The sequence below is a fragment of the Mus caroli genome, chromosome 12 (genome assembly GCF_900094665.2).
Source record: "Mus caroli chromosome 12, CAROLI_EIJ_v1.1, whole genome shotgun sequence".
NCBI lineage: Eukaryota > Metazoa > Chordata > Mammalia > Rodentia > Muridae > Mus > Mus caroli.
The window spans coordinates 84,146,920-84,165,167 of NC_034581.1; the positions used below are offsets into that span (position 1 = coordinate 84,146,920).

General features: G+C 38.2%; 1 protein-coding gene across 32 annotated transcripts in view; it reads left to right on the forward strand.

The window, feature by feature from the left end:
• The window catches only part of Nrxn3 (neurexin 3), a 1,604,379-nt gene that overhangs the window by 217,339 nt on the left and 1,368,792 nt on the right, over nucleotides 1-18,248 (forward strand). The window contains exon 1 of one of the 32 annotated variants that reach the window (XM_021179713.2): nucleotides 11,931-12,141. The exons of 30 other annotated variants lie outside the window; for them this stretch is intronic. The gene's annotated coding sequence lies outside the window, so the exon portion shown is untranslated. Of the gene's footprint in view, nucleotides 1-11,930; nucleotides 12,142-18,248 lie in introns of those variants that run through there. One more of the 32 variants, XM_029484657.1, reaches the window with a different exon arrangement.

Genomic DNA, 18,248 nt, shown 5'->3' on the forward strand with positions numbered 1-18,248 from the left:
TACAACCTATAGTCGTAATGTGGTTGACCACTTATGATATGTCAGAATGGTGGGTGGCATCTCAACAGCACACTAGGCCAAGGCAGTTCCATGTAGAAGAGGTTTTATTGGAAGAGAGAGACAAGGTAGTGGCAGAAAGAGAAGAGGGATAGAGAGAGTGAGGAAGGGATGCTCTCCTTATTTATATGGAAAATGATGTAACACAGGTAAAGGTGGGAGGTGAGCCAAGTGGATGCTGGGAATATGGTGCCTGTTGTCTTGGTAACAGGTCTGCAGGTCAAGCTGCAGCCTATGTAATGTCATAGGTTTGGGATGTCCTGATACCAACAACTTAGTTTTAATAAGTAAATTTTTATTGGAATATAGAGATGCTCATTGGTTTGTTTATTCTCTATCACATCATTTCCTATAATGGCAATGATGAGTAGTTTGACAAAGATTTTTGAGGAGTCACAAGGCATAAACTCACTCAAATTGCACTTTATAGAAAGCTTGCCAATGCCTGACCTAAAATATTTGCTCTAAGAATCCAAGAATCCAGAATGCCAATAGTAAAGGTAGGATAACATACTTCTTGGGAATGCTGTGTATTTCACACAGGACCTTTGCTTCTGGTCCTACCTTACTGGGTCTCTGTCTTCTTCCTAGTAACTTGAGAGTCAAGATAGAGGGGAGCCCTCACATCTTCATCTGAGTCCTCAGTAGCTGTTGAATGTCAAGCATTTCTTCCTAGTCCAACTTCTCTCTACAGCTATGAATATTTGGGTGCTCCAATTATGCACCATCAGTCTACACAGAATAAGCACTTCCTAGAGATCTACCACTTGAGAAAGATCATTTTACTGTTGGTTCAGTACTTCAGGTGTTCTGACCCTCCTCTTCACTATTCCCCCCCCCCCATTGACCCGGGCTAATAGAAACCAGTCATGTCTGGATTATCAGAGGCCTATGATAGGAGCATCTAAGGCACTTTGATGGAAGAAGGTCCAGAAAATATGAACTCGTAAAAGGCAACCAAGGTCACTAAGAAGGTTAATTCTTTAAGTGTGTGAGCATATCTGAAAGAGGCTGGTGACCTTTCTCTGTGACAGGTGTGGACCCTGTGTTCATGAAGGACTTAAAGGGGACTAAAGTGGGCCTTTTATGGATTTAAAAATAATTGAATAACCGTATCTCCACAAGGACAGACACTGTCCTGCAGAGAACACACAAGCTTCTGTTGGGTTGTTTATTTTTGTGACAGTTTTGAAACTCTGTAATGTCCTGGTAGGGATTGCTGGTCTTCACTTCCTGTGGTCTAGGATGAGCTTTTATGCACACAGCAGGGAGCTATGTAGTTTGCTGTAACTGGGCAGAGTTGCAGGAGAGACAGGAAGGAAGGAAGGAGTCACTAAACAAGCAAGCTTCAAGAAAAAAATGTGCTCATGTATGCATGTGTGAGAGAGTGTATGCACATAAAGAAGAAAAGAAAAAAAGATAGAAAACAAAAACAGGATTTTTAAGAGAGTTGTATTTTCTGCTATATTCAGAATGTTTAAAAAATGGACTAGGCAAGACCTGGTGCATTAAAAACCATTTTTATACCAAGTAAGGTTTAAGAAAAGCATTTCTAATAGTTTTCATTCTTAGAAAGAAGGGACATCAATTCTCTAGATGCAAGATATTTTCTTCCTTCACACTATATAAAATTGAAATTAGGGTCATGGATAGGACTCTGTTGAGGGGCAGATAAAAGCCAGGGCAAAGTGGATGTGAACAGAAAGGAAAAGGGCATCAAGGAAGTCGGAGTAAAAGAATCACAAAAACCCACTAATAAGAGATTGTGTTTGAGGATGGTCTTTCAAGAGTTCACACTTAGAAGAAGTTACTGCATGTTCACACTTCTAAACATAGGAAGCTAGGCCACAGGGCCTAAGGATGGTTTACCTACTCAGAGCTTCACTATGAAAATATTAATAATGAGGCTTGGCACTACTGAACATCTGTGTTCACTGAAATGAAATGAGTGTGTTGACTCTGTTGCTTACTGATTACAATTACAATGTCCATGCTCTAATGATACTGACCCTAAGAGATGAGCTGAATTCTTAGGCATGTGAGAGCCTCCTACAAAACAGTAGGAGTTTCATGATATTTCTGATAAATGGAATAATTGACTGCTTATATCTTAAAGGAAAGCAAGATGCTGACACAGTGTCTAACATGGTGGGCAGTATAGTCAGAGAGTTCAGATTTGGATCTGTGCAAGCTCTGTTCTTTTGGGAAAGTTAACTCTATGAGCCTGTACATGATAACTATCAAAATACCTTTAGTAATTCACTGAGGCTTAAGTGAGGTGGTACAGGCCACTTGGCATTAATCAATAATTATGAACTAATTATTAATTTAACATTATGATTAACCTGTGTATTATAATTCATGTTAACTGTCATTATTATTACCTGTAGTAGTTTCTTCATTTTATAAGCAAGTGTCAATGCTGGAGAAAGTAGTCATTTGCATTAGAGATTCTTGCAAGAACACCCTTGAAATTTGAAAAGTGAAGTAAAGGTATTTACTAGTAGGGCCCTACTAGTTGATTTCAGGTCAAAAGACTCATAAAGAATGGAAGAATAATACTTCGTTAAGTGAGATACCTTAGCATTTGAAGTTAAAATATAGATGATTTACTTTTGTTGAAAAGCAAGGGTAAGTAATAGATCGATTTTGTTCAACGTAAGCATAGTTGTAATCCCTAGCCTGTTTTAAAATAGTTGATGGATTAGATTAGTTTTTCCCTTGAGAGTCTGAGGACCAGTGATGGGTTATAGCTTAGAAATTTGGCTTTTCAGAGGCCTGGGTCCACTAACGTATTTAAAAGGTAGAGCATCATTCTGTGACCGGGTCTTGTAAATGCCAAGGCCCATTATAGACAGTGTAAGGGAAAAGATTCAACCTGTGAAACAATGCGAGAAAATATGTGAACTTTTTGTTTACTTTTAGAAAAATGTTTTATTTTGCCACAGTTGCACTCTGGGCAATGAAGTGAATGAAGTTATAAGAAAGAATACCTGGAGATACAGAATGTCCTTTACCCATTTTCCTTTACACCAATATGTATCAAAATGGCTGCCTAATCCCATGACCTGGGAAGGCAGAGAGTCAAGGTAACTGGAGCACTGCAAGGCTTTCTCAAGTTGCCTGTGTTCGACAGCTCCCGAAAGTTCTAATCTGCACTCCCACTTCTGTCATTTTGTTACTGCAAAATTCTGCATAAGTAAAATCATGTCTTAAACAAACTTCAGTTTTAGCTTTACTCATTCAGCAAAATATATATTACTATTTATTCTACAGTTCACCTGTTAAAGGATATTAAAGGATACCAGCATATTTCCATATCTGCCTATTATGAAATAAAAAGCTGCTGTAAAGGTTTAGGCGTAGTTTCTCATGTGAGCACACAGTATACTCTTGCTATTAATTTCATATTTCATTTTTCTTTTCTTCTTCTTTTTTTTTTCTTCATGAAATATCAGAAGCATTACCAGGAGTCCTGACAGCAGTTTCTGGTGTAGATGTTCTTCCAGTCATGGCATGCTGACCGCATGCATGCTAATCTTATTATAGCTTTGTGACAGGTGTGTAGTGGTGTCTCACTGTGGTCTGTGGTTTCCACACACATTTCTTCAGTCCCTAATGATGTGGAATGTGTTTCCTTGTACTTATTTGCCACCTGTATGCTGTTTTTAGTGACATGCAATCTCTGTCTTCTCATTACCTCAGAGTCAAAAAAACACAATCAAATTGAGAATTTTTTTAGTATTTTCTTAAATGCATGGCTTGAACATGTATTGTCCCATTCTGTAGTTTGTCTTCTTATCCCCTTAGCAGGGCCTTTTGAGAAGAAAGAGTATAATTTCAGTGTAGACTACTTTATCAGCGTTTCTTTTAGTGACCTGTTTTTGTTTTTTTTTTTCATGTCAAAAACTCTTTGCCAGAGGAAACATCTTCAAGATTCTCACCTATGTTTTGTTCCTAAATATCTTAACACTTTGACGTTTTGCTTTTCAAGTTCATGGTCCATTTGGAGATAATTTTTCTGAAAATATGATACTTGGGTTGAAGTTTAGTTTTTGCCTGGGAATTTGGATGAGGATTATTCCATCACTGTGACTGAGATGTTTATTTTTCTCCATGAAATGATATATATACATATATGTGTATATATGTAATTTCAAAATTTTTGTTTTCAAAAAAAAACAAACAAAAATATTGAATATATTTGTATGTCTAATTTTTTAGCCATGTTTCTCTGTGCAATGCTGTCCTAAGTCTTTATTGCTATAGTTACACAATAAGATTTGAAATTGGGTGGATTGATCCTTTTACTTCAATATTATTTTTGATACTGTTTTAGGTACTCTGCTCCCCCACCCCGCCCCGATCCTACAAGTATTTTAAAGTAATATGCGTTGTATCTATAACAAACATTGCTCATATGACAACAGATATCACAGTAAACAAGTATGTTTAATATGTTGGATTTTTACTCCATAAACATAGTATGTCTCAATTTATTGAGCACCTTTAATTATTTTCATCAACATTGTGTGTTTTCCAGCATACAAGTCCTGTTAGATAGAACTGTAACCAAATTCTGAATATTTTCAGCAGATATGAATGATTTTGCTACCTTGATATTCATTGTTAGCCTATGGATTATAATTAATACCTACCTGAATATTTTGTTTTCTGAAATTTTACTAAACTTGGGTAATGTTCTCTTAGAAATCACGTTGTCTGCAATAGGGTAGTTTTGTGTTACTTTCAAGCCTATATTTTTTTTCCTTCCCTTCCCTTCCCTTTTCTTTCCTATTTTATTTTTTCATTACTTGAATTTCATTTCTCACTCTTCTTTTCTTTTCTTGCCCTATTTCCCTGGATAGAACTTTCAATAAAATGTTGAATAATATTGAGAGCATTCATGCTGTGTTCCTAATTTTAAGGAGGGGTGTGAAGTCAGCTTTATAGATCACTTTGAGATGAGGAAATTTACTTATATAGTTTGTAACGATTTTAAAATTATGAATGGGTGTTAGATGTTGGTAAGCACTTTTTCTGTTCAGTTGATATGACTATGTGATCTCAGTTCTTGTCCAGGATCATGCTGGACAGTATAGATAGAGTTTGAATATGCCACAACTTGCACACTTAGAATGAACCCTAGTCTATTACTCATTGTATATGAGTTTTTGTATTTATTACTAAATTCTATTAGCTAATATTTTGCCAGAAATTTTCTGTCTATAATTATGGAGGATTATTCACTTGTATTTTCTTTTTTAATGGTGTCTCTGTTTAGTTTTAGTATCAGAGGGTGTTCGTTTCATCAAAAGAGCTTGTAGTACATTCCATTTTCTATCGTCTGAAGCTTATTCTATGCAATCAGCATTCATTCTGTTAAAAATAATTGGGAGAATTTTCTTCTGTGACCATTAGGGTCTGGTTCCCAAGTCCATCCTGGGTAGTATTTTAATTAGGAATTTGAATTCTTGATAGGCAAATGGCTTTGCAATACTGAGTAATGGTTTATGGTTGTTAGTATTTATTTATTTATTTATTTGAAGAATTGGTTAATTTCACTTAAATTGTCCAAATTATTTGTAAAGTTGTTTGTAATATTCATTTATTTTTCCCTTAGGCATCTTTCAGAGTTGTATTGATGTCTCTTTCCTTGTTCTGAATATTGGTCTTTTGTGTCCTCCCTTTACCAGTTTTACAATGGGTGTTTCAGGTGTATTGATTCTTGACTATTTTTGTTGTTTTATTCATTTTTCTAGAATAACTTTTTGTTTTAACTTTGATTATTGTTGGTTTTCTCTTTATTATTTCTTTTCTTTGGCATTTTGTTTTTTTTTTTTTTTTGGTTTTTGGTTTGTTTTTTTGTTTGTTTGGTTGGTTGGTTTTTTTTTGTTTTTTCGAGACAGGGTTTCTCTGTGTAGCCCTGGCTGTCCTGGAGCTCACTCTGTAGACCAGGCTGGCCTTGAACTCAGAAATCCGCCTGCCTCTGCCTCCCAAGTGCTGCGATTAACGGCGTGCAGCACCACACCCAGCTTTGGCATTTATTTTTAATATTGAGCTACTGCCTTATTTCAGTGTGATTTAGTATGGCATCTCATAAATGCCTATAATGTGTTTTGATCATATTTACCCCAATCTCCTCCCCTGTATACCTCTACCTCCACTGAACTCTATTTTTCTTTTTTATTTATATTATTGATACAAGATATGTGACTTGCAATTAGCAACACAAATTTCCTTTTCTATACACTTTCCTTATGGCATAGACACTGGGTAGTTTTCCATGCTCCTGTAAGGAATGTCTCACCATATTTCTGTAAGTCAACCTAATTAAACTCTGGGATGCCAAAATAAATAATAAATAAATAAGTAAGGCATGAAAGTAGAAGTAAGACTCTTTGGGGAGAAAGCATTGATCAGTAGAAGTAGAGAGATACAAGGGAAAATATTGGATAGGGTTAAATATGTTCAAAATGTATTTTGACCATAAAATACATTTCATATATATATATGAATTTATTTATTTATTATAATAATGGATTATTATTATGCATAATATATATGAAATTCATTATTATTTATAACTAATATATGCTTTAAAAATAAATTTTTATTTTAGGATTACTTTCTTTGATACATCATGCATTTTATAAGTTATATGTTTATTTTCATCTATTGTAGTATATTATTTGTTTTTCTTGACTTTTTTGTTTCATGTATTATTTTGGTTAGTTCAAAATTATTTCAATTACTTTGTTACTTATTTTTAATTTAGTTAAGTGTCTGGCTGGTAAAAAACTGTATGGTGTCATTTCTTTTAAATTGTCAGGTTTCAGTTTTATGGGCTAGCATATTATATGTTCCATATAAGTTTGAAAATGGGTACTATTTTACTCTTCAGTAAAGTGTTCAATAAAGGAGAGTTAAATATTTTTGGCTGATGAAATTCTGTATTCTTGGTGTTTTTTTGTTTCATGGTCCTATGAGTTGTTGATAGTGGGGTATGAAAGACCAAATGGTATATGTATTCTGTAATGTATAAAATACAATATGGACTTTAAAAGTCTGATATATAAATAAAAGAGATGGTAAGCTCGATTTTTTTTTTTGAGACAGAGTTTCTCTGTATAGTCCTGGCTGTTCTGGAACTCACTTTGTAGACCAGGCTGGCCTCGAACTCAGAAATCCACCTGCCTCCCGAGTGCTGGGATTAAAGGCATGGCCATCACGCCCTGCTTAGCTCAATTTTAAAACATGATACAACTACATGCTTTGTATAAAATACTCACTTCTAATAAAATGACATAAGTAGGGCAAAAGTAAAATTATAGGAAAATACAAAATGGCAATATTAATTGGTAGAAATCCTTAGTAGTTCTAGTAGCAAATAAAATAGGTTTAGGATAAAAAAACAACTACCAGATTCAGGGGCAATTGTTATACAACAAAAGGATTAATCTCCCAAAAGGACAGTATAATATACATGAATGTTTTGAAAACAAAAGCAACCAAAGTTAGAGATTCCACACCCCTCTATCAACAACTGATACTTGCACATAGTATTATAAGGAACAGAAACAACTATGTCTCGCCAGCTTCTCTGAAGCAGAAGTTTATACCCTTGTTTTGAAAAGCATTTGATAAAGTACTTGGTAAATTATGATAAATGAAAGATTGCTTGATGTTCCATGATAGGCTGACTTGATGGATGCAATTAAGATTCCTAGGGAGCTTTGCAGGGTACAGGACTGTCCTTACAGCTTTCAGACTCTGTGGATGAGGACTGCTGTATCTCTATTCTATTCCTCCTAATATCTTTGAACTTGCCAATGACTTTCATGTGTCTTGATGCTAGCCTCCAAGTCCTCTGCAGTATTGTATTATATTGAATGTTCAACTATGTTCTGGTAAACCCACACTTAGCTGGACTGCATGTGGCAAAAACTGGCTATTAATAGACTATCTTTACAATAATTTATATTTATAATCCATTTAACCTATTTCTTGATGTTTTGGATTTTTGAAAAATTCAATATAATGGTCATGGTCTTCAATTTCCTGTGTCACTGATACAGGCAACTGTTGAATTCCGTTGGCATAAAACAGTAGAACAGGAAAAATGCAAATCAGGTGAGATATTCTTCCTTCGGGACATGAGCATTACAGAAAGAAATTAGAATTAGGTCCAACTAGTGGGAAGTTTTTAGAAGTATTCATTTAAACTGTATCCAGTGTAATTTAATTTTAAGATATGAGGGATGAAAAATAAGCAATTTTTTTCTAAGTTGACAGAGAAACAACTGCAGAACAGTTTTCTCTTCTCTACTGGGAATATTGAAAGCCATGGAAGAAACAATCCAATTTTTTTTTCCTTAAGATAATATTTTTTCCAAGAGTAGAAGAGATATATTAATTTGCTGTTGTTACTTAACCTTGAAGCTAAGATCCATTTCTTTCCATTCCTAAACAAGAGGGAAAAGGCAGAATGACTATCTGGAAACTTTTAGTCATCTCTAAAAAGAACCTGACTTGTCTTCTTTGACCCGACAGCACTTTTTCTGGCAGCGCCTCTAGAACCTAAACTTGTCAAGGCAACAGTTTTGTATTCTTTAGAAGAAGTTTACCTGCTTGTCAGTTTGTCAACCCTGAAATTTTTACTTCATTTCCAGGGATGCTGAACTCTCAAAAATATGCTAGAAAAAAAAATTCATGGACCCAAGAATTCTTAAGGGCATGGGTTGCAATGAGCAGATGAGGGTTCTTAAGCAATATTGGGCACATGCTCTTTCCATGGATATCATAGCTTATAATCCCTCTCCAAAATTATGGAATTAATATAAATGTTGGCCTATGAGTTTTCTATTTCTGCTCTTCTTCTTCACTCCCATGGACTGCAAGGCTGGGGTCTTATACGAGCTGCTCCTAAATTAATTATGATGGACTGTCCTCTAGGTTCTACTCTACTTCCTCTAGGTGATGTCATCACCTCTAGGTTCTACTCTGCATTGTACCATTCCCAAGTATGATGATGAAAGGTGTCTGTGTTCATTTGAACTATTATAAAATCATATGGGACTAGATTGTTTATAGAACTGGGGATTAATCCTGGGATCTCAGAGACACATTCTCTCAATGAGATATTTTTGCAGCCATCTGGGTAATTTATAAACAACCAAAATGTGCATACTGATCTTCTGAGACTGGGAAGCCCAAGATTAAGTTACTAGCAGATTCAGTGTCTGGTGAAGGCTGCAATTATTACATCATTCTCTGATCCTCTTTTATAAAATGTTAATCCATTCCTGAGAGTAGAGCTCTCTGGGCTTAGTCACTTCTCAGGAGTTAATACAACCAAAAATGGGGATTACATTTCAATGTGGATTTCGGAGGAACACAAGCTTGAAACTCAAAACAAAGACAGTGTTTCCTGTCCCTCATCTTGCACAAATAGCTCGTATCTGGCAATGGACCACTTTGTAACTAGTATGAAGCTAACTGGCACACATGAAGATCAAATCCATAATTCATGCTCAATTGCAACTCATCAGGTGAGCTAATCAGCAAAGTCTAAGAGCAACACTCAAAGAAAGACCCAATGAGCCAATTTATTCATCATTTATAACTCATTGGTTTAGAATGGTTTTAAAGTCTTGGTCAGATAAGAGTGAGAGGTTGTAGAGGCTGGACTATATCCCTAGTTCACTACATTCTAATACCAGAGCAGTTTAAAGGAGCCACTGGACCTGTTAAAATGGTGTTTCTGCCTTAAAGCACGGATTGAGTGATGAATCACTGGATGGATGAGGAAGTTCTGTGCGTGGTGTGGTTTATTATACATTGCATGCTGTGTGCTCTGCACCACTGACCTGCTTACAATCAATGTGTGTTCTTCTGAATATTGATAAGATGAGCGATGTGGTACTTTCTGTCTACCCTGAGGACATTGTGAGTATGAATAAGCTAACATTTTGAAGAAAAGGTTTATAAGCAGGACTTTTCACTTGATCGCCAGAAAAGCCTAAATTAGTAAAAAGTCAGAATAAGTAATTGCTTAGAATTTTAAAAACCTCACATTCAACAGTGAGAACATTCATCAACGAGAACAATAATTTATTAAGTGGGTTAGTAGATCCATTTGTTGAATATCTATGACGGCTCATTGGAAATTTGTATTTACATGAATTTTAATCAAGAAGGTCCAATTCCAAGTGTTTAATAGTAGTTTGTTATTATGAGAAACTTGCTTGTTCCTTTTAAGATATCAAGCCCAGGAGTATGTTCCTTAATAAGCCTTTTGTATAGCAGAGGGCTGACCTGTGATCTACGGTCACATACAAATGAGCATAGAATTTAATATAAAATAGAAAGGGCATAGTGGTTTACTATGAGTATATGCTCAATGGGGTACCATATGATGGTTAAAAAGTCTGAAATGTTAGATGTGTGGCTTCCAATCCTGAGAAAGTCTTAATACCCTATGACCATGGACACCTTGCCTTGTGTCTCTGAAATGCTATGTGCTCATTTCTAACATTAGGAGAATAACTGTGCTGACTAGGTTTATGTCAACTTGACAAAAGCTAGAGTCATCAGAGAGAAATGAGGCTTGAGAAAATGCCTCCATAAGGTTGGGCTATCAGTAAGCCTGTAGGGCATTTTTCTTAATGTTTGATGGGAAGGGCCCAGCCCATTGTGGATGGTGACATTTTCTGAGCTGGTGGTCTTGGGTTCTACAAGAAAGCAGACTGTGAAACCATGGGGAGCAAGACAGTAAACAGTGTTCCTCCATGGTTTCTGCATCAGCTCCTGCCTCCAGGTTCCTGCCCTCTTTGAATGCCTATCCTGACTTCCTTCAAGATGAACAGTGATGAAGTGTAAGCCCAATAAACCCTTTCCTCCCCAAATTGCTTTGGTAATAGTGTTTCATCATAGTAATAGAAACCCTAACTAAGACAATAACAAATGATGCACACCTTATAAGATGACTGGGATACTGGATGGTGTAAATCATGGAAAATTCTGTGAACTGTGCCTACAGTGCCATTAAGCTCAACTGCTTCTATTATTAGTAAAATTAACACAATTCAGAAACATTTGGAGGTGATGCTCTTTCTCTGTGAGGGGTTAGAGGTAATACCTTAGTCTATCTTTGTTCATATCACAGAATGGCAGCTCCATATATAGTGCTCTACCTCCTTATTCTTGCTTCTTGTCTAAGATAGGAATAAATAGACGACAGGATCAATCTAAAAATATCCTTCAGTGTTTCAAGTAACCCTAGTGTTAGGTGACTTAGGGATTCTATATTGGTCTGGAATAAATGGCTTTGGGACCCCTGCATTTATTTCAGAATATCTGTACATTTGCAGTGCCTTGCACCTGAGCTCAGACCAATAGGAAGAACATAGCTTGGGCAACTGTTGCAATAGAAAGCTGCTTTTTTGCATTGCCTTCTACTTTGCTCACTGCAGTAACAACTCAGCTTTGAAATGTCCTCTTCAGTGATGCATCTTGATCACAGCAGTTATTTAAGGGTTGTGGCTAATAAGAGAGTAGATATCCCTGGTATTTCCCAGAACAGAGTGCTCATTCTGAGAATCTTGGGTCCATGTGACTTCCCGAGTCAGTGATTCACATAAAGACAGGGGATATGTTTGGAACGACACAGCCTGCCCATTCAAATAAATCCTCCTAGGAAAGGAGGAAACTGTTCAAGAGTCTTCCATGCTGATCGAAATTCCCACTGTGTGCACAAAACACCCTGTCCCAGATCCCAGGTGTGTGCAGGTTTCTAATTGCCAGTGCTGCACTAAGATTCGGATGGTGAGAGAAGAGTTGCAAAATCACGAACAACACTGAGGGCGGTATTAGTTAGGAAGAAGGCAGCTTCCTGCACACTGTTGTAGGTGTTAGTGAGATTATCAATTGCTGGCTCCGGCAGAGACACAGGACTGGAGGGCTTGGGGAATGTGGTGGCCCCTCTCTTCCCTGCTTTTCTCCCCTATTTCCAAGGTTATGTTTTCCCAGGGATCTGCACTCTGCACTTTCATTTCTGCAGTGAAATTAACTCCAGCTTCTCAGGTAAGTCTTTCAGCTCACCTTAAAGCAAAAGGTTTGTGAGCTGCGGTGGGGCTGGCTCTACCCCATCCTCTTTATATCGGATGTGTTTTCTTAGTGCAAAAGTGGAATTTGGAAGATTAAATGGGGAGAGTAGAGGTTGGAAGGAGCCAGATGAAGTACGTGGCCCTGAGAGAAGAGGTGGGGGAGGTGAATAGGAAGAAGGAAGGAGACCCTGGCATTTTCTTTCTAACAAATCTTACTGTTTTTTTTTTTTTCTTGGAAATTCTGCCTGTAGGCTGGTACCTGGCTCGGGAACAGGGTCTCAGGCATGAATCATAACTGTGATGTTCTTCCCCCACTCCCTGTTTTTGGTTACCGCTGCATAAGAGCAGGCAGACAGAAGCAGGGTTGCACGCTGTCAATACAGGCTGCAGAACTCAATAAGCAGCCAGACAGGGAGTGAAATTGGAGGAGGCAGCTATAGATTTCTCAGGTTATTTCTCGTGAGTTTTTTAGAACTTGTGTGATCCAGGCTTGTCAGATACTATTTTGAGCTGGGCTGAGACAAACACATTCCCTTAGTGTACCAGATGTTGTCTGCAGCCTCCCAATTTCCAGAGGCACCTGGGTTGGCTTCTTTATGGGGAAGGGGTATCCAAGCAAGAGGCAGAAATGAGGGAGTTGGAAACTGTGATGAGGGAAATGACAGTTCTACTACTCTAGAATTTGGTAGGAATAGTAATACAATTACTAGGATGGTTATAATTTATTTAGAGACCAAAGACCGTGTATTATTCAGTGTAGTACTTAGATCACAATGGATATTTAGCAAATATATGATGGTGGACAAATAGCACCAACTATCTATTACTTTGGAGTAAGTTAAAATTGGAACATCATGTTTTACTTAGAATGGAATAATAATGCTCATTGGAATTATGAGGAAACATGTTCTGCTGAATCATAGAATAATCCCTTCAAGTGGAATTATTTGATTCCACCCTGTCTTTCTCTGTCTATTTCATTATTAAATACATAGTGCCATAGGATTTCAGGTAGCTTACAAGATAGATTTCATGGAAGTTAATATCACAGGATACAAAAATCAAAAAGGCTATAGCCTTCACCCAATAGTTTGTATCCTGCATTTCTGCAGTAACACAGGTGCTGAAATATAAGGCTGCACATACTTTTCATATAACCATTCATTTCAGCTTCCTCTTCTGCCAACCCCATGACTGATGCTACAAACAGGGGAAGCGGTAAATGGGTGGCTTTGTCTTCTTTGCATCTTAATGACGAAAGATAATCAGAGGTAACCATCACACAGGCAATCGAATAATGCATGGTGATAGAACTTTATTGCCTCTGGGAGGCAATAAAGGAGATGACTGGGGTGGCCCTTCCCCATTCTTTGGGCTGGACTTGTCTCTGATAGCTATGCAGTGCTTGGCTTTCTCCCCACCACTCTTTGAAACAGAATCAGAAAGGGTATGATCTCCCTTTCCATTTTGCTTAATAAAATATTCTATTATTTTCCAGCTGCTAAAATATTCTATTATGGCTGATCATGGCCTCCTTGGTTCAGAGTGTTTGCCATGGGCTATAGTATACATAAAAGCTGCAGAGGCTGCAGGGGAGCCTGAGTCTCTCTTATAGTGGGTGCTGGGATGGGGTTGTGGGTTCCAGGTATCTTATCAGTCTTGCAACTGAAGGCTGGGAGAATGCCCGAGAGCCAAGGGGGACTCAGACAAATGCATGTTGGATAAACTGGGCTCAGCTTATGTTTTCACCTCTGTCTTAGAAATGGGGATGGGTTATGTTCATCCATATGGGGATGGGTTATGTTCATTGAATCCACACAAAGCTATTGACTTAATAGGGTTCTTGGCATACTCAGAGAATAAAATATCATGTTCTCTCTCCCTATATCGTTCCTTTCTTCCCATCCCCCAAAATAGGATTTCATGTAGTCCAGGCTGCCTTCCAACTCCTTGTCTAGCCAAAGGTGGCCTGAGACAGACTTTTAACCCTTTTCCCTTTACCTCCTGAGTAGTGGGATTACAGCCATGTGTTACCATGCCTAGTTTATGCAGTGTTGGTGATTGATCAAACCCAGAACTTCCTGCATGTTAGCCAAGCACAGTACCACCTGAGCTACATCTCCAGCCCCGGTAACTGTCTACTTTCTCTCTAAGTAGGGTACTCTACTCCCAGTACTCTATTCCTGGTCTAGGGGATGCTGTTACATTGTCTCATTTATTTTTCTTGTGATAGAAATAAATTTTATCCTATTTCACAGATAAGAAAACCGAGTCATGCATCATTCCATGTACCTTTCCTAACACTGCACAGCTAGTGAGTGGATGAATCTAGATAGAAAATGTTTACTTTAACAGCCTTGAAGGCGTCTATGCAAAGGCACATTCAGAAAAGATTCTTTTATGAGATGGTGCTGTGTTTGTGACTGCAATGTTTGGTTAGGGGAAGTTCAGCCTGGAAGAATAAGAATGAGAGTCAGCCTTGAAAGGTTGACAGACAACAAAAAGAAAGAATCTTCAACAAGAGTTATGGTTATTGGTTCATGTAACTGAGATTAATGTCACCATGGTCTGGATTTTTCTGTCTGTGTCACTTGCTTTGTTGGCTTAATTGTTAGGCTCTACCTACTACTTCTCTGTCAGTGGTTCTCAACCTTCCTAATGCTGCAACTCTTTAATACAATACTTTATGTTGTGTAACCTCCAACTATAAAATTATTTTTGTTGCTACTTCATAACTGTAGTTTTGCTAATATTATGAATCATAATGTAAATATTTGTGTCTTCCAATGAGCTTAGACAATCCCGTGAAAGAGTCATTGACCCTCTCCAAAAAAGGATTGCAACCTACAGGTTGAAAACCACTTTTCTAGACCCTTCACCCCAACATCTGTAGGATGACTGTAGTATTCACACACACACACACACACACACACACACACACATACACACACACACAAATTCTAGGGCTCATTTTTTTCTTACTTGTCTAAGCCATGTTAGTGGGAAAAAGAAAATAAAAGAGTATCCAATACTTTTCTCTAGAGAATATTTTGAGACTAATGGAATCGAAAGTTCTCCAGCAGAAAAGCAAGATAAGAAGAAGGAGAAAGAATGCTTGGTAGCCCACTGTTATCTTCTAGCAGAGAACTGAGTTGAGTATGGGAGTGGGACAGAAAGTCCCTCGTACAGCTGGGGTAGGGGGACGTTTGGATCAGGAGAGTCAAGAAGCCAGAAAAGTCTACATACCATAGTATCTGACCCTAAAGCTATGTTGCCTCAGCTGGATAGCGCCATCTTGGACCCCAGAGGCCCTTTGAATAATGAGTTAGAAAACAATGTAGCCAAAGATTGGGTCCATAGTACTGGGAATGATTGACTACCCATCCCATGAATGCTCCCAAGATGCCTTCTCTCCAATCTGAAGCAACACTAAGTCTGTTCCTTAGTTATCTATCCATGGCCTGGCCACCTCTTTTGCTATAACTGCTCGGAGGTACTGTTTGTACAAAAAGCAAGGGCCCCAGGACTTAAGAGCCTGATGCATTGTCCTTAGGCTGTAGCTACTTAGACTTTCACTCTCTCTCTACCAACCAAAGCCTAAATTTCCCCAGGGGGTTCTAAGGTTAGGAGTAGAGAGCTGTATTTTGTCTTCAAAAACAGTTCTTCTCTTTCTTAGAGAAGCATGAATAGATAAGAAGAAAGGATTATATGCTAGAAGTAATCAAGGCATATATTTAGTCTGGGTCCTGTCTGACTTTGTACAAGTTTTTTTTTTTTTCTTTTTCTTTCTTCTTTTTTTAAAATTTCTGATACTGAGTCCTCAACACAGGTCTTTCCTTCTGTCTTCTTTCTTCAGCAAGAATTATTTTACTGTTAAGCTTTGTTATTCTAGCAGAGCATCCAGGGGTGTCCTTTGGAAGGATGTTTCTGCCCGTTTGAGTCAAATTAGATGTAGCAGGTGCAAAGGGCTGAAGGAGACTCAATGGTTGATAGAATTATAACCTGAATCTGTGGCGGCATTTGGACTCCTGGACATTGACCCTTTGAGTCCTGTACTGAAGTGATCCCTCAGCTTTCCTCAGTCTGTACTGAATTTATCTGTGGGTGATCACATTGCCCCTAGTCATGTTTGGGAATAATCCTACTAACATGGCTTCTCCTCTTTCTTTTCTGCTTTTTGGTACCAAGGGCAGAAAAAAGGTGTATCCTTTATGTACCTCAGCAGTCCAGCAAGTTTTATTAATTGTAAATCCAAAATCCCCTTTAAACCTACGTCACCTCTTCCATTCTTAGTGTTCCAATGTTGGTGTTCCTGCCTCACTGGGCTTTAAATTTTTTTAAATTTGATTTTTGACAATTTCATACATGTTTATGATGTATTGTGAACAAATCCACCCCATCACTCCTTTGCATCCCCATTCGTTCCTGAAGGCTTTCTTCATAAATACTAAATACTCTCCTTATTGCTTTTGTGTGCATGCATACACACACACACGTGTGTGTGTGTGTGTGTGTGTGTGTATGTTCATGAGTGTATGTGTATGCATGTGTATGTTTGCCTTAGATATATTCAATAAATGGTTGTTGTATGAATAAATGTAGAATAAAATTGTGACACAGGTGCATGAACCCCCAACCCTCTGCTGTTTGTGCAATAAACATCAAATTATTATTTCTATGAATAGTTATGGGAAGGAAAGATGTCCTCTTACTTTCAGCTTACTATGTGTCTGTGGTCTTCTCTCTATCTCACAAAGGGTTTAACAAGTACATGGCAACTAAACTGTTTGCATCCCCATGGAAGACCATGCCTCAGTCTCCTTACATTCTTCCCTTGCTTCTCACAGGACTCATTTTATTAGCTTGTTTTGGCAGCCTTTGGGAAACCTGATCTAAGCCTGAGCAATGGTAGAAGTGCCTGCTTAACAGCTTGGCAGGGAGGAGAGGCAATTGAATTACCTGCTTACACTTCTGATCTCCCAAGCTTATGTCAGAGCAAGAAGATAATAGAAGAAATTGTTAACACTGCTTGGGACTAGTGAGTCCACACAGTGGAGAGATTTATCACCTGAAAATGCTTGTTCTCTCGGAAGCTGAATCTCATTCTCCATCGCAACTGCCTCCTTCCCCTCATTTTTCCTGTAACACATTTCCCTTTACAGTATTTTTACTCAAGGTGCATTTGCTATGGAACCAGAAACACCTAGTCGGCAGGCAGCTCACAGCTCATGGCCAACTTGATGGCAGTCTAGGGACTGCAAAAGCAGCACTAGTCCAGAGGAGCCAATTTTAGGGACTGCAAGACAATTCTATGGCTTTCAAGGCAGGAAGGTGAGGGAGTTCCTGATGGGTTTCTCCACTGCCTGCTGGGGGGGGGGGCTCAGAAAAATGCTTTGTGTCTAAAACCCTAAAGCAGGTTAAGGTAAAAAATGGAGGTTTCTGGGGGTGGCAGTACTTCTTGGGTTGAGAATTGTTCCTACAATGGCTTCTACCCAATGCATTTACTTATAAACTATTGATAGACACCACCAAAATGGGGATGGTCAAATATCCTCTCCCACAAAGTTCTAACCAGGGCTTTGATTTCCACAATTAGAGACCTATTCCTAACACTGTAAGATGAAGCAGAACTGTATAAATAGTCTTACAGGCCCCCTGTCAAGGGTCACTCATTCATCTAATACATGCTTTTAGGGCTGGAGATTGAGGTAGTGTCTACAACTACAAAGGAAGGTAAGTCATATCATTTACTGCTGTGGAGAATGTCCCACGAGAAATGAAAACACAGAAAGTACACATGACACATCAGTCCTTTGCTGGTCTCTGTACATGTGACTTGGGACTGAGTCATTGAATTGACACAACAGCTTCATGATACACACCCTCCACTTGTAAGAGAGGACACTGGGATCCCGTGCTGCTGTTTAATGGACTTCCTAAAGCCAAAGAATTAATAAGTTATTCGAAAGGAAAGACATGTGTGACCCCGACTGTGCCCATCATTCCAAAGTAGCCTTTGGGAATTCATCCTCCTCCTCTTTCTTACTCAGTGCAGTTATTCTCATGAAAAGAACTCAGATTCCT